Source organism: Capricornis sumatraensis, chromosome 18 (genome assembly GCF_032405125.1).
Source record: "Capricornis sumatraensis isolate serow.1 chromosome 18, serow.2, whole genome shotgun sequence".
NCBI classification, from domain to species: domain Eukaryota; kingdom Metazoa; phylum Chordata; class Mammalia; order Artiodactyla; family Bovidae; genus Capricornis; species Capricornis sumatraensis.
Window position 1 is genome coordinate 5,173,717 of NC_091086.1, and position 23,282 is coordinate 5,196,998.

A 23,282-nucleotide genomic window follows, 5' to 3' on the forward strand; every position below is an offset into this window, starting at 1 on the left:
CCAGGAATTTCTCCCTTCCAGGCGAGATGAGGCCTATTTCCGATGAGGCGTCTGGAGACTAATGACACCTAACCTGTGGAACTTCGAAAGGGTCTTTCACACCCTTGCTGCAACTCAAGAAGTTCACCGCCATACCCGTCTCCACTCGAGAGGAAGCACGATGGTCCCGCCCACATCCAGAGGAGCCCCGTTTCCCCCTCGTAGCTCGAGATGAGCGATCCTTTCCCTGCTTTCAACGGGAAAGAATTCCCGGCGTTCCCGTCGCATCTCAAGAGGAGGCACTCTCAACAGGAAAGGCGAGAGGAACTCCATGGTCGTACCACCATTCCAAGAGTCCCCCAGATGTCTCAGTCCATTCCAGAGGAACCTCTTTGCCCTGCACTGGCTCATCTTTCACGCCGAGGATCGACTCACACCACGGTGGCACGTGGGACAGCCCAGTGGGAAAGCCTCGAGGGAAAGCCTCGAGGGAAAACCACAGATCCTTTGATCCACGCCACGGGAAGCGTGACATTGCTGCTACAGCCTGGAAGGAAAGCGCACGTGCATGCCCCCACTCGAGCCGAGGCCTGACTCCCCTGGGGAGACTCCAGAAGTACCCAAACATCCATGTCAGCCCCTGAGAGGAATCCTCGGTTCCGGCCCTGACTCCACACAAGGTTTTTGGCCCCGGTATCGACGGGAGAGGAATCCCGAGAGGCCCCCTAGCACCTCGCATGGGGACTGGCCTCTCCTGAGGCCATCAGGGCGGGTCCCTGTGGTCCCCGTCGTAACTCGAGAACACCTGCCGCAACTCGAGAAAATCCAGGAATTTCTCCCTTCCAGGCGAGATGAGGCCTATTTCCGATCAGGCGTCTGGAGACTAATGACACCTAACCTCTGGAACTTCGAAAGGGTCTTTCACACCCTTGCTGCAACTCAAGAAGTTCACCGCCATACCCGTCTCCACTCCAGAGGAAGCACGATGGTCCCGCCCACATCCAGAGGAGCCCCGTTTCCCCCTCGTAGCTCGAGATGAGCGATCCTTTCCCTGCTTTCAACGGGAAAGAATTCCCGGCGTTCCCGTCGCTTCTCAAGAGGAGACACTCTCAACAGAAAAGGCGAGAGGAACTCCATGGTCGTACCACCATTCCAAGAGTCCCCCAGATGTCTCAGTCCATTCCAGAGGAACCTCTTTGCCCTGCACTGGCTCATCTTTCACGCCGAGGATCGACTCACACCACGGTGGCACGTGGGACAGCCCAGTGGGAAAGCCTCGAGGGAAAGCCTCGAGGGAAAACCACAGATCCTTTGATCCACGCGATGGGAAGCGTGACATTGCTGCTACAGCCTGGAAGGAAAGCGCACGTGCATGGCCCCACTCGAGCCGAGGCCTGACTCCCCTGGGGAGACTCCAGAAGTACCCAAAGATCCATGTCAGGCCCTGAGAGGAATCCTCGTTTCCGGCCCTGACTCCACACAAGGATTTTGGCCCCAGTATCGACGGGAGAGGAATCCCGAGAGGCCCCCTAGCAACACGCCTGGGAACTGGCCTCTCCTGAGACCACCAGGGCGGGTCCCTGATGTCCCCGTCGTAACTCGAGAACACCTGCCGCAACTCGAGAAAATCCAGGAAGTTCTCCCTTCCAGGCGAGATGAGTCCTATTTCCGATGAGGCGTCTGGAGACTAATGACACCTAAACTCTGGAACTTCGAAAGGGTCTTTCACACCCTTGCTGCAACTCAAGAAGTTCACCGCCATACCCGTCTCCACTCGAGAGGAAGCACGATCGTCCCGCCCACATCCAGAGGAGCCCCCTTTCCCCCTCCTAGCTCGAGATGAGCGATCCTTTCCCTGCTTTCAACGGGAAAGAATTCCCGGCGTTCCCGTCGCATCTCAAGAGGAGGCACTCTCAACAGGAAAGGCGAGAGGAACTCCATTGTCGTACCACCATTCCAAGAGTCCCCCAGATGTCTCAGTCCATTCCAGAGGAACCTCTTTGCCCTGCACTGGCTCATCTTTCACGCCGAGGATCGACTCACACCACGGTGGCACGTGGGACAGCCCAGTGGGAAAGCCTCGAGGGAAAGCCTCGAGGGAAAACCACAGATCCTTTCATCCACGCCACGGGAAGCGTGACATTGCTGCTACAGCCTGGAAGGAAGGCGCACGTGCATGCCCCCACTCGAGCCGAGGCCTGACTCCCCTGGGGAGACTCCAGAAGTACCCAAACATCCATGTCAGCCCCTGAGAGGAATCCTCGGTTCCGGCCCTGACTCCACACAAGGTTTTTGGCCCCGGTATCGACGGGAGAGGAATCCCGAGAGGCCCCCTAGCAACTCGCATGGGGACTGGCCTCTCCTGAGGCCATCAGGGCGGGTCCCTGTGGTCCCCGTCGTAACTCGAGAACACCTGCCGCAACTCGAGAAAATCCAGGAATTTCTCCCTTCCAGGCGAGATGAGGCATATTTCCGATCAGGCGTCTGGAGACTAATGACACCTAACCTCTGGAACTTCGAAAGGGTCTTTCACACCCTTGCTGCAACTCAAGAAGTTCACCGCCATATCCGTCTCCACTCGAGAGGAAGCACGATGGTCCCGCCCACATCCAGAGGAGCCCCGTTTCCCCCTCGGAGCTCGAGATGAGCGATCCTTTCCCTGCTTTCAACGGGAAAGAATTCCCGGCGTTCCCGTCGCATCTCAAGAGGAGGCACTCTCAACAGGAAAGGCGAGAGGAACTCCATGGTCGTACCACCATTCCAAGAGTCCCCCAGATGTCTCAGTCCATTCCAGAGGAACCTCTTTGCCCTGCACTGGCTCATCTTTCACGCCGAGGATCGACTCACACCACGGTGGCACGTGGGACAGCCCTGTGGGAAAGCCTCGAGGGAAAGCCTCGAGGGAAAACCACAGATCCTTTGATCCACGCGATGGGAAGCGTGACATTGCTGCTACAGCCTGGAAGGAAAGCGCACGAGCATGCCCGCACTCGAGATGTGGCCTGTCTCCCCTGGCGAGACTCCAGAAGTACCCAAAGATCCATATCAGCCCGTGAGAGAAATCCTCGGTTCCGGCCCTGACTCCACACAAGGATTTTGGCCCGGGTATCGACGGGAGAGGAATCCCGAGAGGCCCCCTAGCAACTCGCATGGGGACTGGCCTCTCCTGAGGCCACCACGGCGGGTCCCTGAGGTACCCGTCGTAACTCGAGAACACCTGCCGCAACTCGAGAAATTCCAGGAAGTTCCCCCTTCGAGGCGAGATGAGGCCTATTTCCGATGAGGCGTCTGGAGACTAATGACACCTAACCTCTGGAACTTCGAAAGGGTCTTTCACACCCTTGCTGCAGCTCAAGAAGTTCACCGCCATACCCGTCTCCACTCGAGAGGAAGCACGATCGTCCCGCCCACATCCAGAGGAGCCCCCTTTCCCCCTCATAGCTCGAGATGAGGAATCCTTTCCCTGCTTTCAATGGGAAAGAATTCCCGGCGTTCCCGTCGCATCTCAAGCGGAGGCACTCTCAACAGGAAAGGCGAGAGGAACTCGATGGCCGTACCACCATGCCAAGAGTCCCCCAGATGTCTCAGTCCATTCCAGAGGAACCTCTTTGCCCTGCACTGGCTCATCTTTCACGCCGAGGATCGACTCACACCACGGTGGCACGTGGGACAGCCCAGTGGGAAAGCCTCGAGGGAAAGCCTCGAGGGAAAACCACAGATCCTTTGATCCACGCCACGGGAAGCGTGACATTGCTGCTACAGCCTGGAAGGAAAGCGCACGTGCATGCCCCCACTCGAGCCGAGGCCTGACTCCCCTGGGGAGACTCCAGAAGTACCCAAACATCCATGTCAGCCCCTGAGAGGAATCCTCGGTTCGGGCCCTGACTCCACACAAGGTGTTTGGCCCCGGTATCGACGGGAGAGGAATCCCGAGAGGCCCCCTAGCAACTCGCATGGGGACTGGCCTCTCCTGAGGCCATCAGGGCGGGTCCCTGTGGTCCCCGTCGTAACTCGTGAACACCTGCCGCAACTCGAGAAAATCCAGGAATTTCTCCCTTCCAGGCGAGATGAGGCCTATTTCCGATCAGGCGTCTAGAGACTAATGACACCTAACCTCTGGAACTTCGAAAGGGTCTTTCACAGCCTTTCTGCCACTCAAGAAGTTCACCGCCATACCCGTCTCCACTCGAGAGGAAGCACGATGGTCCCGCCCACATCCAGAGGAGCCCCGTTTCCCCCTCGTAGCTCGAGATGAGGGATCCTTTCCCTGCTTTCAACGGGAAAGAATTCCCGGCGTTCCCGTCGCATCTCAAGAGGAGGCACTCTCAACAAGAAAGGCGAGAGGAACTGCATGGTCGTACCACCATTTCAAGAGTCCCCCAGATGTCTCAGTCCATTCCAGAGGAACCTCTTTGCCCTGCACTGGCTCATCTTTCACGCCGAGGATCGACTCACACCACGGTGGCACGTGGGACAGCCCTGTGGGAAAGCCTCGAGGGAAAACCACAGATCCTTTGATCCACGCGATGGGAAGCGTGACATTGCTGCTACAGCTTGGAAGGAAAGCGCACGTGCATGCCCCCACTCGAGATGAGGCCTGTCTCCCCTGGCGAGACTCCAGAAGTACCCAAAGATCCATATCAGCCACTGAAAGGAATCCTCGGTTGCGGCCCTAACTCCACACAAGGTTTTTGGCCCCGGTATCGATGGGAGAGGAATACCGAGAGGCCCCCTAGCAACTCGCATGGGGACTGGCCTCTTCTGAGGCCACCAGGGCGGGTCCCTGAGGTCCCCGTCGTAACTCAAGAACACCTGCCGAAACTCGAGAAAATCCAGGAAGTTCTCCCTTCCAGGCAAGATGAGGCCTATTTCCGATGAGGCGTCTGGAGACTAATGACACCTAACCTCTGGAACTTCGAAAGGGTCTTTCACACCCTTGCTGCAACTCAAGAAGTTCACCGCCATACCCGTCTCCACTCGAGAGGAAGCACGATAGTCCCGCCCACATCCAGAGGAGCCCCGTTTCCCCTCGTAGCTCGAGATGAGGGATCCTTTCCCTGCTTTCAACGGGAAAGAATTCCCGGCGTTCCCGTCGCATCTCAAGAGGAGACACTCTCAACAGGAAAGGCGAGAGGAACTCCATGGTCGTACCACCATTCCAAGAGTCCCCCAGATGTCTCAGTCCATTCCAGAGGAAGCTCTTTGCCCTACACTGGCTCATCTTTCACGCCGAGGATCGACTCACACCACGGTGGCACGTGGGACAGCCCTGTGGGAAAGCCTCGAGGGAAAGCCTCGAGGGAAAACCACAGATCCTTTGATCCACGCCACGGGAAGCGTGACATTGCTGCTACAGCCTGGAAGGAAAGCGCACGTGCATGCCCCGACTCCAGACAAGGCCTGACTCCCCTGGGGAGACTCCAGAAGTACCCAAAGATCCATGTCAGCCACTGAGAGGAATCCTCGGTTCCGGCCCTGACTCCACACAAGGTTTTTGGCCCCGGTATCGACGGGAGAGGAATCCCGAGAGGCCCCCTAGCAACTCGCATGGGGACTGGCCTCTCCTGAGGCCACCAGGGCGGGTCCCTGAGGTCCCCGTCGTAACTCGAGAACACCTGCCGCAACTCGAGAAAATCCAGGAAGTTCTCCCTTCCAGGCGAGATGAGGCCTATTTCCGATGAGGCGTCTGGAGACTAATGACACCTAAACTCTGGAACTTCGAAAGGGTCTTTCACACCCTTGCTGCAAATCAAGAAGTTCACCGCCATACCCGTCTCCACTCTAGAGGAAGCACGATGGTCCCGCCCACATCCAGAGGAGCCCCGTTTCCCCCTCTTAGCTCGAGATGAGCGATCCTTTCCCTGCTTTCAACGGGAAAGAATTCCCGGCGTTCCCGTCGCATCTCAAGAGGAGGCACTCTCAACAGGAAAGGCGAGAGGAACTCCATGGTCGTACCACCATTCCAAGAGTCCCACAGATGTCTCAGTCCATTCCAGAGGAACCTCTTTGCCCTGCACTGGCTCATCTTTCACGCCGAGGATCGACTCACACCACGGTGGCACGTGGGACAGCCCTGTGGGAAAGCCTCGAGGGAAAGCCTCGAGGGAAAACCACAGATCCTTTGATCCACGCGATGGGAAGCGTGACATTGCTGCTACAGCCTGGAAGGAAAGTGCACGTGCATGCCCCCACTCGAGATGAGGCCTTTCTCCCCTGGCGAGACTCCAGAAGTACCCAAAGATCCATATCAGCCCGTGAGAGGAATCCTCGGTTCCGGCCCAGACTCCACACAAGGTTTTTGGCCCGGGTATCGACGGGAGAGGATCCCGAGAGGCCCCCTAGCAACTCGCATGGGGACTGGCCTCTCCTGAGGCCACCAGGGCGGGTCCCTGAGGTCCCCGTCGTAACTCGAGAACACCTGCCGCAACTCGAGAAAATCCAGGAAGTTCTCACTTCCAGCGAGATGAGGCCTATTTCCGATAGGCGTCTGGAGACTAATGACACCTAACCTCTGGAACTTCGAAAGGGTCTTTCACACCCTTGCTGCAACTCAAGAAGTTCACCGCCATACCCATCTCCACTCGAGAGGAAGAACGATGGTCCCGCCCCCATCCAGAGGAGCCCCGTTTCCCCCTCAGAGATCGAGATGAGGGATCCTTTCCCTGCTTTCAACGGGAAAGAATTCCTGCGTTCCCGTCGCATCTCAAGAGGAGGCACTCTCAACAGGAAAGGCGAGAGGAACTCCATGGCCGTACCACCATTCCAAGAGTCCCCCAGATGTCTCTTTCCATTCCAGAGGAACCTCTTTGCCCTGCACTGGCTCATCTTTCACGGAGAAGTCGACTCACACCACAGTGGCACGTGGGACAGCCCTGTGGGAAAGCCTCGAGGGAAAACCACAGATCCTTTGATCCACGCCACGGGAAGCGTGACATTGCTGCTACAGCCTGGAAGGAAAGCACACGTGCATGCCCCCACTCGAGACGAGGCCTGACTCCCCTGGGGAGACTCCAGAAATACCCAAAGATCCATGTCAGACCCTGAGAGGAATCCTCGGTTCCGGCCCTGACTCCAGACAAGGATTTTGGCCCGGTATCGACGGGAGAGGAATCCCGAGAGACCCCCTAGCAACTCGCATGGGGACTGGCCTCTCCTGAGGCCACCAGGGCGGGTCCCTGAGGTCCCCGTCGTAACTCGAGAACACCTGCCGCAACTCGAGAAAATCCAGGAAGTTCTCCCTTCCAGCGAGATGAGGCCTATTTCCGATGAGGCGTCTGGAGACTAATGACACCTAACCTCTGGAACTTCGAAAGGGTCTTTCACACCCTTGCTGCAACTCAAGAAGTTCACCGCCATACCCGTCTCCACTCGAGAGGAAGAACGATGGTCCCGCCCCCATCCAGAGGAGCCCCGTTTCCCCCTCGGAGATCGAGATGAGGGATCCTTTCCCTGCTTTCAACGGGAAAGAATTCCTGCGTTCCCGTCGCATCTCAAGAGGAGGCACTCTCAACAGGAAAGGCGAGAGGAACTCCATGGCCGTACCACCATTCCAAGAGTCCCCCAGATGTCTCATTCCATTCCAGAGGAACCTCTTTGCCCTGCACTGGCTCATCTTTCACGGAGAAGTCGACTCACACCACAGTGGCACGTGGGACAGCCCTGTGGGAAAGCCTCGAGGGAAAACCACAGATCCTTTGATCCACGCCACGGGAAGCGTGACATTGCTGCTACAGCCTGGAAGGAAAGCACACGTGCATGCCCCCACTCGAGACGAGGCCTGACTCCCCTGGGGAGACTCCAGAAATACCCAAAGATCCATGTCAGCCCCTGAGAGGAATCCTCGGTTCCGGCCCTGACTCCAGACAATGTTTTTGGCCCCGGTATCGACGGGAGAGGAATCCCGAGAGGCCCCCTAGCAACTCGCATGGGGACTGGCCTTTACTGAGGCCACCAGGGCGGGTCCCTGAGGTCCCCGTCATAACTCGAGAACACCTGCCACAACTCGAGAATATCCAGGAAGTTCTCCCTTCTAGGCGAGATGAGGCCTATTTCCGATGATGCGTCTGGAGACGAATGACACCTAAACTCTGGAACTTCGAAAGGGTCTTTCACACCCTTGCTGCAACTCAAGAAGTTCACCGCCATACCCGTCTCCACTCGAGAGGAAGCACGATGGTCCCGCCCACATCGAGAGGAGACCCGTTTCCCCCTCGAAGCTCGAGATGAGGGATTCTTTCCCTGCTTTCAACGCAAAGAATTCCCGGCCTTCCCGTCACATCTCAAGAGGAGGCACTCTCAACAGGAAAGGCGAGAGGAACTCCATGGTCGTACCACCATTCCAAGAGTCCCCCAGATGTCTCAGTCCATTCCAGAGGAACCTCTTTGCCGTACACTGGCTCATCTTTCACGCCGAGGATCGACTCACACCACGGTGGCACGTGGGACAGCCCTGTGGGAAAGCCGCGAGGGAAAGCCTCGAGGGAAAACCACAGATCCTTTGATCCACGACACGGGAAGCGTGACATTGCTGCTACAGACTGGAAGGAAAGCGCACGTGCATGCCCCCACTCGAGCCGAGGCCTGACTCCCCTGGGGAGACTCCAGAAGTACCCAAACATCCATGTCAGCCCGTGAGAGGAATCCTCGGTTCCGGCCCTGACTCCACACAAGGTTTTTGGCGCCGGTATCGACGGTAGAGGAATCCCGAGATGCCCGCTAGCAACTCGCATGGGGACTGGCCTCTCCTGAGGCCATCAGGGCGGGTCCCTGTGGTTCCCGTCGTAACTCGAGAACACCTGCCGCAACTCGAGAAAATCCAGGAATTTCTCCCTTCCAGGCGAGATGAGGCCTATTTCCGATGAGGCGTCTGGAGACTAATGACACCTAACCTGTGGAACTTCGAAAGGGTCTTTCACACCCTTGCTGCAACTCAAGAAGTTCACCGCCATACCCGTCTCCACTCGAGAGGAAGCACGATGGTCCCGCCCACATCCAGAGGAGCCCCGTTTCCCCCTCGTAGCTCGAGATGAGCGATCCTTTCCCTGCTTTCAACGGGAAAGAATTCCCGGCGTTCCCGTCGCATCTCAAGAGGAGGCACTCTCAACAGGAAAGGCGAGAGGAACTCCATGGTCGTACCACCATTCCAAGAGTCCCCCAGATGTCTCAGTCCATTCCAGAGGAACCTCTTTGCCCTGCACTGGCTCATCTTTCACGCCGAGGATCGACTCACACCACGGTGGCACGTGGGACAGCCCAGTGGGAAAGCCTCGAGGGAAAGCCTCGAGGGAAAACCACAGATCCTTTGATCCACGCCACGGGAAGCGTGACATTGCTGCTACAGCCTGGAAGGAAAGCGCACGTGCATGCCCCCACTCGAGCCGAGGCCTGACTCCCCTGGGGAGACTCCAGAAGTACCCAAACATCCATGTCAGCCCCTGAGAGGAATCCTCGGTTCCGGCCCTGACTCCACACAAGGTTTTTGGCCCCGGTATCGACGGGAGAGGAATCCCGAGAGGCCCCCTAGCACCTCGCATGGGGACTGGCCTCTCCTGAGGCCATCAGGGCGGGTCCCTGTGGTCCCCGTCGTAACTCGAGAACACCTGCCGCAACTCGAGAAAATCCAGGAATTTCTCCCTTCCAGGCGAGATGAGGCCTATTTCCGATCAGGCGTCTGGAGACTAATGACACCTAACCTCTGGAACTTCGAAAGGGTCTTTCACACCCTTGCTGCAACTCAAGAAGTTCACCGCCATACCCGTCTCCACTCCAGAGGAAGCACGATGGTCCCGCCCACATCCAGAGGAGCCCCGTTTCCCCCTCGTAGCTCGAGATGAGCGATCCTTTCCCTGCTTTCAACGGGAAAGAATTCCCGGCGTTCCCGTCGCTTCTCAAGAGGAGACACTCTCAACAGAAAAGGCGAGAGGAACTCCATGGTCGTACCACCATTCCAAGAGTCCCCCAGATGTCTCAGTCCATTCCAGAGGAACCTCTTTGCCCTGCACTGGCTCATCTTTCACGCCGAGGATCGACTCACACCACGGTGGCACGTGGGACAGCCCAGTGGGAAAGCCTCGAGGGAAAGCCTCGAGGGAAAACCACAGATCCTTTGATCCACGCGATGGGAAGCGTGACATTGCTGCTACAGCCTGGAAGGAAAGCGCACGTGCATGGCCCCACTCGAGCCGAGGCCTGACTCCCCTGGGGAGACTCCAGAAGTACCCAAAGATCCATGTCAGGCCCTGAGAGGAATCCTCGTTTCCGGCCCTGACTCCACACAAGGATTTTGGCCCCAGTATCGACGGGAGAGGAATCCCGAGAGGCCCCCTAGCAACACGCCTGGGAACTGGCCTCTCCTGAGACCACCAGGGCGGGTCCCTGATGTCCCCGTCGTAACTCGAGAACACCTGCCGCAACTCGAGAAAATCCAGGAAGTTCTCCCTTCCAGGCGAGATGAGTCCTATTTCCGATGAGGCGTCTGGAGACTAATGACACCTAAACTCTGGAACTTCGAAAGGGTCTTTCACACCCTTGCTGCAACTCAAGAAGTTCACCGCCATACCCGTCTCCATTCGAGAGGAAGCACGATCGTCCCGCCCACATCCAGAGGAGCCCCCTTTCCCCCTCCTAGCTCGAGATGAGCGATCCTTTCCCTGCTTTCAACGGGAAAGAATTCCCGGCGTTCCCGTCGCATCTCAAGAGGAGGCACTCTCAACAGGAAAGGCGAGAGGAACTCCATTGTCGTACCACCATTCCAAGAGTCCCCCAGATGTCTCAGTCCATTCCAGAGGAACCTCTTTGCCCTGCACTGGCTCATCTTTCACGCCGAGGATCGACTCACACCACGGTGGCACGTGGGACAGCCCAGTGGGAAAGCCTCGAGGGAAAGCCTCGAGGGAAAACCACAGATCCTTTCATCCACGCCACGGGAAGCGTGACATTGCTGCTACAGCCTGGAAGGAAGGCGCACGTGCATGCCCCCACTCGAGCCGAGGCCTGACTCCCCTGGGGAGACTCCAGAAGTACCCAAACATCCATGTCAGCCCCTGAGAGGAATCCTCGGTTCCGGCCCTGACTCCACACAAGGTTTTTGGCCCCGGTATCGACGGGAGAGGAATCCCGAGAGGCCCCCTAGCAACTCGCATGGGGACTGGCCTCTCCTGAGGCCATCAGGGCGGGTCCCTGTGGTCCCCGTCGTAACTCGAGAACACCTGCCGCAACTCGAGAAAATCCAGGAATTTCTCCCTTCCAGGCGAGATGAGGCATATTTCCGATCAGGCGTCTGGAGACTAATGACACCTAACCTCTGGAACTTCGAAAGGGTCTTTCACACCCTTGCTGCAACTCAAGAAGTTCACCGCCATATCCGTCTCCACTCGAGAGGAAGCACGATGGTCCCGCCCACATCCAGAGGAGCCCCGTTTCCCCCTCGGAGCTCGAGATGAGCGATCCTTTCCCTGCTTTCAACGGGAAAGAATTCCCGGCGTTCCCGTCGCATCTCAAGAGGAGGCACTCTCAACAGGAAAGGCGAGAGGAACTCCATGGTCGTACCACCATTCCAAGAGTCCCCCAGATGTCTCAGTCCATTCCAGAGGAACCTCTTTGCCCTGCACTGGCTCATCTTTCACGCCGAGGATCGACTCACACCACGGTGGCACGTGGGACAGCCCTGTGGGAAAGCCTCGAGGGAAAGCCTCGAGGGAAAACCACAGATCCTTTGATCCACGCGATGGGAAGCGTGACATTGCTGCTACAGCCTGGAAGGAAAGCGCACGAGCATGCCCGCACTCGAGATGTGGCCTGTCTCCCCTGGCGAGACTCCAGAAGTACCCAAAGATCCATATCAGCCCGTGAGAGAAATCCTCGGTTCCGGCCCTGACTCCACACAAGGATTTTGGCCCGGGTATCGACGGGAGAGGAATCCCGAGAGGCCCCCTAGCAACTCGCATGGGGACTGGCCTCTCCTGAGGCCACCACGGCGGGTCCCTGAGGTACCCGTCGTAACTCGAGAACACCTGCCGCAACTCGAGAAATTCCAGGAAGTTCCCCCTTCGAGGCGAGATGAGGCCTATTTCCGATGAGGCGTCTGGAGACTAATGACACCTAACCTCTGGAACTTCGAAAGGGTCTTTCACACCCTTGCTGCAGCTCAAGAAGTTCACCGCCATACCCGTCTCCACTCGAGAGGAAGCACGATCGTCCCGCCCACATCCAGAGGAGCCCCCTTTCCCCCTCATAGCTCGAGATGAGGAATCCTTTCCCTGCTTTCAATGGGAAAGAATTCCCGGCGTTCCCGTCGCATCTCAAGCGGAGGCACTCTCAACAGGAAAGGCGAGAGGAACTCGATGGCCGTACCACCATGCCAAGAGTCCCCCAGATGTCTCAGTCCATTCCAGAGGAACCTCTTTGCCCTGCACTGGCTCATCTTTCACGCCGAGGATCGACTCACACCACGGTGGCACGTGGGACAGCCCAGTGGGAAAGCCTCGAGGGAAAGCCTCGAGGGAAAACCACAGATCCTTTGATCCACGCCACGGGAAGCGTGACATTGCTGCTACAGCCTGGAAGGAAAGCGCACGTGCATGCCCCCACTCGAGCCGAGGCCTGACTCCCCTGGGGAGACTCCAGAAGTACCCAAACATCCATGTCAGCCCCTGAGAGGAATCCTCGGTTCGGGCCCTGACTCCACACAAGGTGTTTGGCCCCGGTATCGACGGGAGAGGAATCCCGAGAGGCCCCCTAGCAACTCGCATGGGGACTGGCCTCTCCTGAGGCCATCAGGGCGGGTCCCTGTGGTCCCCGTCGTAACTCGTGAACACCTGCCGCAACTCGAGAAAATCCAGGAATTTCTCCCTTCCAGGCGAGATGAGGCCTATTTCCGATCAGGCGTCTAGAGACTAATGACACCTAACCTCTGGAACTTCGAAAGGGTCTTTCACAGCCTTTCTGCCACTCAAGAAGTTCACCGCCATACCCGTCTCCACTCGAGAGGAAGCACGATGGTCCCGCCCACATCCAGAGGAGCCCCGTTTCCCCCTCGTAGCTCGAGATGAGGGATCCTTTCCCTGCTTTCAACGGGAAAGAATTCCCGGCGTTCCCGTCGCATCTCAAGAGGAGGCACTCTCAACAAGAAAGGCGAGAGGAACTGCATGGTCGTACCACCATTTCAAGAGTCCCCCAGATGTCTCAGTCCATTCCAGAGGAACCTCTTTGCCCTGCACTGGCTCATCTTTCACGCCGAGGATCGACTCACACCACGGTGGCACGTGGGACAGCCCTGTGGGAAAGCCTCGAGGGAAAACCACAGATCCTTTGATCCACGCGATGGGAAGCGTGACATTGCTGCTACAGCTTGGAAGGAAAGCGCACGTGCATGCCCCCACTCGAGATGAGGCCTGTCTCCCCTGGCGAGACTCCAGAAGTACCCAAAGATCCATATCAGCCACTGAAAGGAATCCTCGGTTGCGGCCCTAACTCCACACAAGGTTTTTGGCCCCGGTATCGATGGGAGAGGAATACCGAGAGGCCCCCTAGCAACTCGCATGGGGACTGGCCTCTTCTGAGGCCACCAGGGCGGGTCCCTGAGGTCCCCGTCGTAACTCAAGAACACCTGCCGAAACTCGAGAAAATCCAGGAAGTTCTCCCTTCCAGGCAAGATGAGGCCTATTTCCGATGAGGCGTCTGGAGACTAATGACACCTAACCTCTGGAACTTCGAAAGGGTCTTTCACACCCTTGCTGCAACTCAAGAAGTTCACCGCCATACCCGTCTCCACTCGAGAGGAAGCACGATAGTCCCGCCCACATCCAGAGGAGCCCCGTTTCCCCTCGTAGCTCGAGATGAGGGATCCTTTCCCTGCTTTCAACGGGAAAGAATTCCCGGCGTTCCCGTCGCATCTCAAGAGGAGACACTCTCAACAGGAAAGGCGAGAGGAACTCCATGGTCGTACCACCATTCCAAGAGTCCCCCAGATGTCTCAGTCCATTCCAGAGGAAGCTCTTTGCCCTACACTGGCTCATCTTTCACGCCGAGGATCGACTCACACCACGGTGGCACGTGGGACAGCCCTGTGGGAAAGCCTCGAGGGAAAGCCTCGAGGGAAAACCACAGATCCTTTGATCCACGCCACGGGAAGCGTGACATTGCTGCTACAGCCTGGAAGGAAAGCGCACGTGCATGCCCCGACTCCAGACAAGGCCTGACTCCCCTGGGGAGACTCCAGAAGTACCCAAAGATCCATGTCAGCCCCTGAGAGAAATCCTCGGTTCGGCCTTGACACCACACAAGATTTTTGGCCCCAGTATCGACGGGAGAGGAATCCCGAGAGGGCCCCTAGCAACTCGCATGGGGACTGGCCTCTCCTGAGGCCACCAGGGCGGGTCCCTGAGGTCCCCGTCGTAACTCGAGAACACCTGCCACAACTCGAGAAAATCCAGGAAGTTCTCCCTTCCAGGCGAGATGAGGCCTATTTCCGATGAGGCGTCTGGAGACTAATGACACCTAAACTCTGGAACTTCGAAAGGGTCTTTCACAACCTTGCTGCAACTCAAGAAGTTCACCGCCATACCCGTCTCCACTCTAGAGGAAGCACGATGGTCCCGCCCACATTCAGAGGAGCCCCGTTTCCCCCTCCTAGCTTGAAATGAGCGATCCTTTCCCTGCTTTCAACGGGAAAGAATTCCCGGCGTTCCCGTCGCATCTCAAGCGGAGGCACTCTCAACAGGAAAGACGAGAGGAACTCCATGGTCGTACAACCATTCCAAGAGTCCCCCAGATGTCTCAGTCCATTCCAGAGGAACCTCTTTGCCCTGCACTGGCTCATCTTTCACGCCGAGGATCGACTCACACCACGGTGGCACGTGGGACAGCCCTGTGGGAAAGCCTCGAGGGAAAGCCTCGAGGGAAAACCACAGATCCTTTGATCCACGCCACGGGAACCGTGACATTGATGCTACAGCCTGGAAGGAAAGTGCACGTGCATGCCCCGACTCGAGACGAGGCCTGACTCCGCTGGGGAGACTCCAGAAGTACCCAAAGATCCATGTCAGCCCCTGAGAGGAATCCTCGGTTCCGGCCCTGACTCCACACAAGGTTTTTGCCCCGGTATCGACGGGAGAGGAATCCCGAGAGGCCCCCTAGCAACTCGCATGGGGACTGGCCTCTCCTGAGGGCACCAGGGCGGGTCCCTGAGGTCCCCGTCGTAACTCGAGAACACCTGCCACAACTCGAGAAATTCCAGGAAGTTCCCCCTTCCAGGCGAGATGAGGCCTATTTCCGATGAGGCGTCTGGAGACTAATGACACCTAACCTCTGGAACTTCGAAAGGGTCTTTCACACCCTTGCTGCAACTCAAGAAGTTCACCGCCACACCCGTCTCCACTCGAGAGGAAGCACGATGGTCCCGCCCACATCCAGAGGAGCCCCGTTTCCCCCTCGTAGCTCGAGATGAGGGATCCTTTCCCTGCTTTCAACGGGAAAGAATTCCTGGCGTTCCCGTCGCATCTCAAGAGGAGGCACTCTCAACAGGAAAGGCGAGGGGAACTCCATGGTCGTACCACCATTCCAAGAGTCCCCCAGATGTCTCAGTCCATTCCAGAGGAACCTCTTTGCCCTGCACTGGCTCATCTTTCACGCCGAGGATCGACTCACACCACGGTGGCACGTGGGACAGCCCTGTGGGAAAGCCTCGAGGGAAAGCCTCGAGGGAAAACCACAGATCCTTTGATCCACGCCACGGGACGCGTGACATTGCTGCTACAGCCTGGAAGGAAAGTGCACGTGCATGCCCCGACACGAGACGAGGCCTGACTCCCCTGGGGAGACTCCAGAAGTACCCAAAGATCCATGTCAGCCCCTGAGAGGAATCCTCGGTTCCGGCCCTGACTCCACACAAGGTTTTTGGCCCCGGTATCGACGGGAGAGTAATCCCGAGAGGCCCCCTAGCAACTCGCATGGGGACTGGCCTCTCCTGAGGCCACCAGGACGGGTCCCTGAGGTCCCCGTCGTAACTCGAGAACACCTGCCGCAACTCGAGAAAATCCAGGAAGTTCTCCCTTCCAGGCGAGATGAGGCCTATTTCCGATCAGGCGTCTGGAGACTAATGACACCTAAACTCTGGAACTTCGAAAGGGTCTTTCACACCCTTGCTGCAACTCAAGAAGTTCACCGCCATACCCTTCTCCACTCTAGAGGAAGCACGATGGTCCCGCCCACATCCAGAGGAGCCCCGTTTCCCCCTCGTAGCTCGAGATGAGCGATCCTTTCCCTGCTTTCAACGGGAAAGAATTCCAGGCGTTCCCGTCGCTTCTCAAGAGGAGGCACTCTCAACAGAAAAGGCGAGAGGTACTCCATGGTCGTACCACCATTCCAAGAGTCCCCCAGATGTCTCAGTCCATTCCAGAGGAACCTCTTTGCCCTGCACTGGCTCATCTTTCACGCCGAGGATCGACTCACACCACGGTGGCAATTGGGACAGCCCTGTGGGAAAGCCTCGAGGGAAAGCCTCGAGGGAAAACCACAGATCCTTTGATCCACGCCACGGGAAGCGTGACATTGCTGCTACAGCCTGGAAGGAAAGCGCACGTGCATGCCCCCACTCGAGACGAGGCCATACTCCCATGGGGAGACTCCAGAAGTACCCAAAGATCCATGTCAGCCCCTGAGAGGAATCCTCGGTTCCGGCCGTGACTCCACACAAGGTTTTTGGCCCCGGTATCGACGGGAGAGGAATCCCGAGAGGCCCCCTAGCAACTCGCATGGGGACTGGCCTCTCCTGAGGCCACCAGGGCGGGTCCCTGAGGTCCCCGTCGTAACTCGAGAACACCTGCCGCAACTCGAGAAAATCCAGGAAGTTCTCCCTTCCAGGCGAGATGAGGCCTATTTCCGATGAGGCGTCTGGAGACTAATGACACCTAACCTCTGGAACTTCGAAAGGGTCTTTCACACCCTTGCTGCAACTCAAGAAGTTCACCGCCATACCCGTCTCCACTCTAGAGGAAGCACGATGGTCCCGCCCACATCCAGAGGAGCCCCGTTTCCCCCTCCTAGCTCGAGATGAGCGATCCTTTCCCTGCTTTCAACGGGAAAGAATTCCCGGCGTTCCCGTCGCATCTCAAGAGGAGGCACTCTCAACAGGAAAGGCGAGAGGAACTCCATGGTCGTACCACCATTCCAAGAGTCCCCCAGATGTCTCAGTCCATTTCAGAGGAACCTCTTTGCCCTGCACTGGCTCATCTTTCACGCCGAGGATCGACTCACACCTCGGTGGCACGTGGGACAGCCCTGTGGGAAAGCCTCGAGGGAAAGCCTCGAGGGAAAACCACAGATCCTATGATCCAGGCGATGGGAAGCGTGACATTGCTGCTACAGCCTGGAAGGAAAGCGCACGTGCATGCACCCACTCGAGATAAGGCCTGTCTCCCCTGGCGAGACTCCAGAAGTACCCAAAGATCCATATCAGCCCGTGAGAGGAATCCTCGGTTCCGGCCCTGACTCCACACAAGGTTTTTGGCCCGGGTATCGACGGGAGAGGAATCCCGAGAGGCCCCCTAGAAACTCGCATGGGGACTGGCCTCTCCTGAGGCCACCAGGGCGGGTCCCTGAGGTCCCCGTCGTAACTCGAGAACACCTGCCGCAACTCGAGAAAATCCAGGAAGTTCTCCCTTCCAGGCGAGATGAGGCCTATTTCCGATGAGGCGTCTGGAGACTAATGACACCTAACCTCTGGAACTTCGAAAGGGTCTTTCACACCCTTGCTGCAACTCAAGAAGTTCACCGCCATACCCGTCTCCACTCGAGAGGAAGCACGATCGTCCCGCCCACATCCAGAGGAGCCCCCTTTCCCCCTCGTAGCTCGAGATGAGGAATCCTTTCCCTGCTTTCAATGGGAAAGAATTCCCGGCGTTCCCGTCGCATCTCAAGCGGAGGCACTCTCAACAGGAAAGGCGAGAGGAACTCCATGGTCGTACCACCATTCCAAGAGTCCCCCAGATGTCTCAGTCCATTCCAGAGGAACCTCTTTGCCCTGCACTGGCTCATCTTTCACGCCGAGGATCGACTCACACCACGGTGGCACGTGGGACAGCCCTGTGGGAAAGCCTCGAGGGAAAGCCTCGAGGGAAAACCACAGATCCTTTGATCCACGCCACGGGAAGCGTGACATTGCTGCTACAGCCTGGAAGGAAAGTGCACGTGCATGCCCCGACACGAGACGAGGCCTGACTCCCCTGGGGAGACTCCAGAAGTACCCAAAGATCCATGTCAGCCCCTGAGAGGAATCCTCGGTTCCGGCCCTGACTCCACACAAGGTTTTTGCCCCGGTATCGACGGGAGAGGAATCCCGAGAGGCCCCCTAGCAACTCGCATGGGGACTGGCCTCTCCTGAGGCCACCAGGGCGGGTCCCTGAGGTCCCCGTCGTAACTCGAGAACACCTGCCACAACTCGAGAAATTCCAGGAAGTTCCCCCTTCCAGTCGAGATGAGGCCTATTTCCGATGAGGCGTCTGGAGACTAATGACACCTAACCTCTGGAACTTCGAAAGGGTCTTTCACACCCTTGCTGCAACTCAAGAAGTTCACCGCCACACCCGTCTCCACTCGAGAGGAAGCACGATGGTCCCGCCCACATCCAGAGGAGCCCCGTTTCCCCCTCGGAGCTCGAGATGAGGGATCCTTTCCCTGCTTTCAACGGGAATGAATTCCTGGCGTTCCCGTCGCATCTCAAGAGGAGGCACTCTCAACAGGAAAGGCGAGGGGAACTCCATGGTCGTACCACCATTCCAAGAGTCCCCCAGATGTCTCAGTCCATTCCAGAGGAACCTCTTTGCCCTGCACTGGCTCATCTTTCACGCCGAGGATCGACTCACACCACGGTGGCAATTGGGACAGCCCTGTGGGAAAGCCTCGAGGGAAAGCCTCGAGGGAAAACCACAGATCCTTTGATCCACGCCACGGGAAGCGTGACATTGCTGCTACAGCCTGGAAGGAAAGCGCACGTGCATGCCCCCACTCGAGACGAGGCCATACTCCCATGGGGAGACTCCAGAAGTACCCAAAGATCCATGTCAGCCCCTGAGAGGAATCCTCGGTTCCGGCCCTGACTCCACACAAGGTTTTTGGCCCCGGTATCGACGGGAGAGGAATCCCGAGAGGCCCCCTAGCAACTCGCATGGGGACTGGCCTCTCCTGAGGCCACCAGGGCGGGTCCCTGAGGTCCCCGTCGTAACTCGAGAACACCTGCCGCAACTCGAGAAAATCCAGGAAGTTCTCCCTTCCAGGCGAGATGAGGCCTATTTCCGATGAGGCGTCTGGAGACTAATGACACCTAAACTCTGGAACTTCGAAAGGGTCTTTCACACCCTTGCTGCAACTCAAGAAGTTCACCGCCATACCCGTCTCCACTCTAGAGGAAGCACGATGGTCCCGCCCACATCCAGAGGAGCCCCGTTTCCCCCTCGTAGCTCGAGATGAGCGATCCTTTCCCTGCTTTCAACGGGAAAGAATTCCAGGCGTTCCCGTCGCTTCTCAAGAGGAGGCACTCTCAACAGAAAGGCGAGAGGAACTCCATGGTCGTACCACCATTCCAAGAGTCCCCCAGATGTCTCAGTCCATTCCAGAGGAACCTCTTTGCCCTGCACTGGCTCATCTTTCACGCCGAGGATCGACTCACACCACGGTGGCAATTGGGACAGCCCTGTGGGAAAGCCTCGAGGGAAAGCCTCGAGGGAAAACCACAGATCCTTTGATCCACGCCACGGGAAGCGTGACATTGCTGCTACAGCCTGGAAGGAAAGCGCACGTGCATGCACCCACTCGAGATAAGGCCTGTCTCCCCTGGCGAGACTCCAGAAGTACCCAAAGATCCATATCAGCCCGTGAGAGTAATCCTCGGTTCCGGCCCTGACTCCACACAAGGTTTTTGGCCCGGGTATCGACGGGAGAGGAATCCCGAGAGGCCCCCTAGCAACTCGCATGGGGACTGGCCTCTCCTGAGGCCATCAGGGCGGGTCCCTGAGGTCCCCGTCGTAACTCGAGAACACCTGCCGCAACTCGAGAAAATCCAGGAAGTTCTCCCTTCCAGGCGAGATGAGGCCTATTTCCGATGAGGCGTCTGGAGACTAATGACACCTAACCTCTGGAACTTCGAAAGGGTCTTTCACACCCTTGCTGCAACTCAAGAAGTTCACCGCCATACCCGTCTCCACTCGAGAGGAAGCACGATCGTCCCGCCCACATCCAGAGGAGCCCCCTTTCCCCCTCGTAGCTCGAGATGAGGAATCCTTTCCCTGCTTTCAATGGGAAAGAATTCCCGGCGTTCCCGTCGCATCTCAAGCGGAGGCACTCTCAACAGGAAAGGCGAGAGGAACTCCATGGTCGTACCACCATTCCAAGAGTCCCCCAGATGTCTCAGTCCATTCCAGAGGAACCTCTTTGCCCTGCACTGGCTCATCTTTCACGCCGAGGATCGACTCACACCACGGTGGCACGTGGGACAGCCCTGTGGGAAAGCCTCGAGGGAAAGCCTCGAGGGAAAACCACAGATCCTTTGATCCACGCCACGGGAAGCGTGACATTGCTGCTACAGCCTGGAAGGAAAGTGCACGTGCATGCCCCGACACGAGACGAGGCCTGACTCCCCTGGGGTGACTCCAGAAGTACCCAAAGATCCAAGTCAGCCCCTGAGAGGAATCCTCGGTTCCGGCCCTGACTCCACACAAGGTTTTTGGCCCCGGTATCGACGGGAGAGTAATCCCGAGAGGCCCCCTAGCAACTCGCATGGGGACTGGCCTCTCCTGAGGCCACCAGGGCGGGTCCCTGAGGTCCCCGTCGTAACTCGAGAACACCTGCCGCAACTCGAGAAAATCCAGGAAGTTCTCCCTTCCAGGCGAGATGAGGCCTATTTCCGATCAGGCGTCTGGAGACTAATGACACCTAAACTCTGGAACTTCGAAAGGGTCTTTCACACCCTTGCTGCAACTCAAGAAGTTCACCGCCATACCTGTCTCCACTCTAGAGGAAGCACGATGGTCCCGCCCACATCCAGAGGAGCCCCGTTTCCCCCTCGTAGCTCGAGATGAGCGATCCTTTCCCTGCTTTCAACGGGAAAGAATTCCAGGCGTTCCCGTCGCTTCTCAAGAGGAGGCACTCTCAACAGAAAAGGCGAGAGGAACTCCATGGTCGTACCACCATTCCAAGAGTCCCCCAGATGTCTCAGTCCATTCCAGAGGAACCTCTTTGCCCTGCACTGGCTCATCTTTCACGCCGAGGATCGACTCACACCACGGTGGCACGTGGGACAGCCCTGTGGGAAAGACTCGAGGGAAAGCCTCGAGGGAAAACCACAGATCCTTTGATCCACGCGATGGGAAGCGTGACATTGCTGCTACAGCCTGGAAGGAAAGCGCACGTGCATGGCCCCACTCGAGCCGAGGCCTGACTCCCCTGGGGAGACTCCAGAAGTACCCAAAGATCCATGTCAGCCACTGAAAGGAATCCTCGGTTCCGGCCCTAACTCCACACAAGGCTTTTGGCCCCAGTATCGACGGGAGAGGAATCCCGAGAGGGCCCCTAGCAACTCGCATGGGGACTGGCCTCTCCTGAGGCCACCAGGGCGGGTCCCTGAGGTCCCCGTCGTAACTCGAGAACACCTGCCGCAACTCGAGAAAATCCAGGAAGTTCTCCCTTCCAGGCGAGATGAGGCCTATTTCCGATCAGGCGTCTGGAGACTAATGACACCTAAACTCTGGAACTTCGAAAGGGTCTTTCACACCCTTGCTGCAACTCAAGAAGTTCACCGCCATACCCGTCTCCACTCTAGAGGAAGCACGATGGTCCCGCCCACATCCAGAGGAGCCCCGTTTCCCCCTCCTAGCTCGAGATGAGCGATCCTTTCCCTGCTTTCAACGGGAAAGAATTCCCGGCGTTCCCGTCGCATCTCAAGAGGAGGCACTCTCAACAGGAAAGGCGAGAGGAACTCCATGGTCGTACCACCATTCCAAGAGTCCCCCAGATGTCTCAGTCCATTCCAGAGGAACCTCTTTGCCCTGCACTGGCTCATCTTTCACGCCGAGGATCGACTCACACCATGGTGGCACGTGGGACAGCCCTGTGGGAAAGCCTCGAGGGAAAGCCTCGAGGGAAAACCACAGATCCTTTGATCCACGCAACGGGAAGCGTGACATTGCTGCTACAGCCTGGAAGGAAAGTGCACGTGCATGCCCCGACTCGAGACGAGGCCTGACTCCCCTGGGGAGACTCCAGAAGTACCCAAAGATCCATGTCAGCCCCTGAGAGGAATCCTCGGTTCCGGCCCTGACTCCACACAAGGTTTTTGCCCCGGTATCGACGGGAGAGGAATCCCGAGAGGCCCCCTAGCAACTCGCATGGGGACTGGCCTCTCCTGAGGCCACCAGGGCGGGTCCCTGAGGTCCCCGTCGTAACTCGAGAACACCTGCCACAACTCGAGAAATTCCAGGAAGTTCCCCCTTCCAGGCGAGATGAGGCCTATTTCCGATGAGGCGTCTGGAGACTAATGACACCTAACCTCTGGAACTTCGAAAGGGTCTTTCACACCCTTGCTGCAACTCAAGAAGTTCACCGCCACACCCGTCTCCACTCGAGAGGAAGCACGATGGTCCCGCCCACATCCAGAGGAGCCCCGTTTCCCCCTCGTAGCTCGAGATGAGGGATCCTTTCCCTGCTTTCAACGGGAATGAATTCCTGGCGTTCCCGTCGCATCTCAAGAGGAGGCACTCTCAACAGGAAAGGCGAGGGGAACTCCATGGTCGTACCACCATTCCAAGAGTCCCCCAGATGTCTCAGTCCATTCCAGAGGAACCTCTTTGCCCTGCACTGGCTCATCTTTCACGCCGAGGATCGACTCACACCACGGTGGCAATTGGGACAGCCCTGTGGGAAAGCCTCGAGGGAAAGCCTCGAGGGAAAACCACAGATCCTTTGATCCACGCCACGGGAAGCGTGACATTGCTGCTACAGCCTGGAAGGAAAGCGCACGTGCATGCCCCCACTCGAGACGAGGCCATACTCCCATGGGGAGACTCCAGAAGTACCCAAAGATCCATGTCAGCCCCTGAGAGGAATCCTCGGTTCCGGCCGTGACTCCACACAAGGTTTTTGGCCCCGGTATCGACGGGAGAGGAATCCCGAGAGGCCCCCTAGCAACTCGCATGGGGACTGGCCTCTCCTGAGGCCACCAGGGCGGGTCCCTGAGGTCCCCGTCGTAACTCGAGAACACCTGCCGCAACTCGAGAAAATCCAGGAAGTTCTCCCTTCCAGGCGAGATGAGGCCT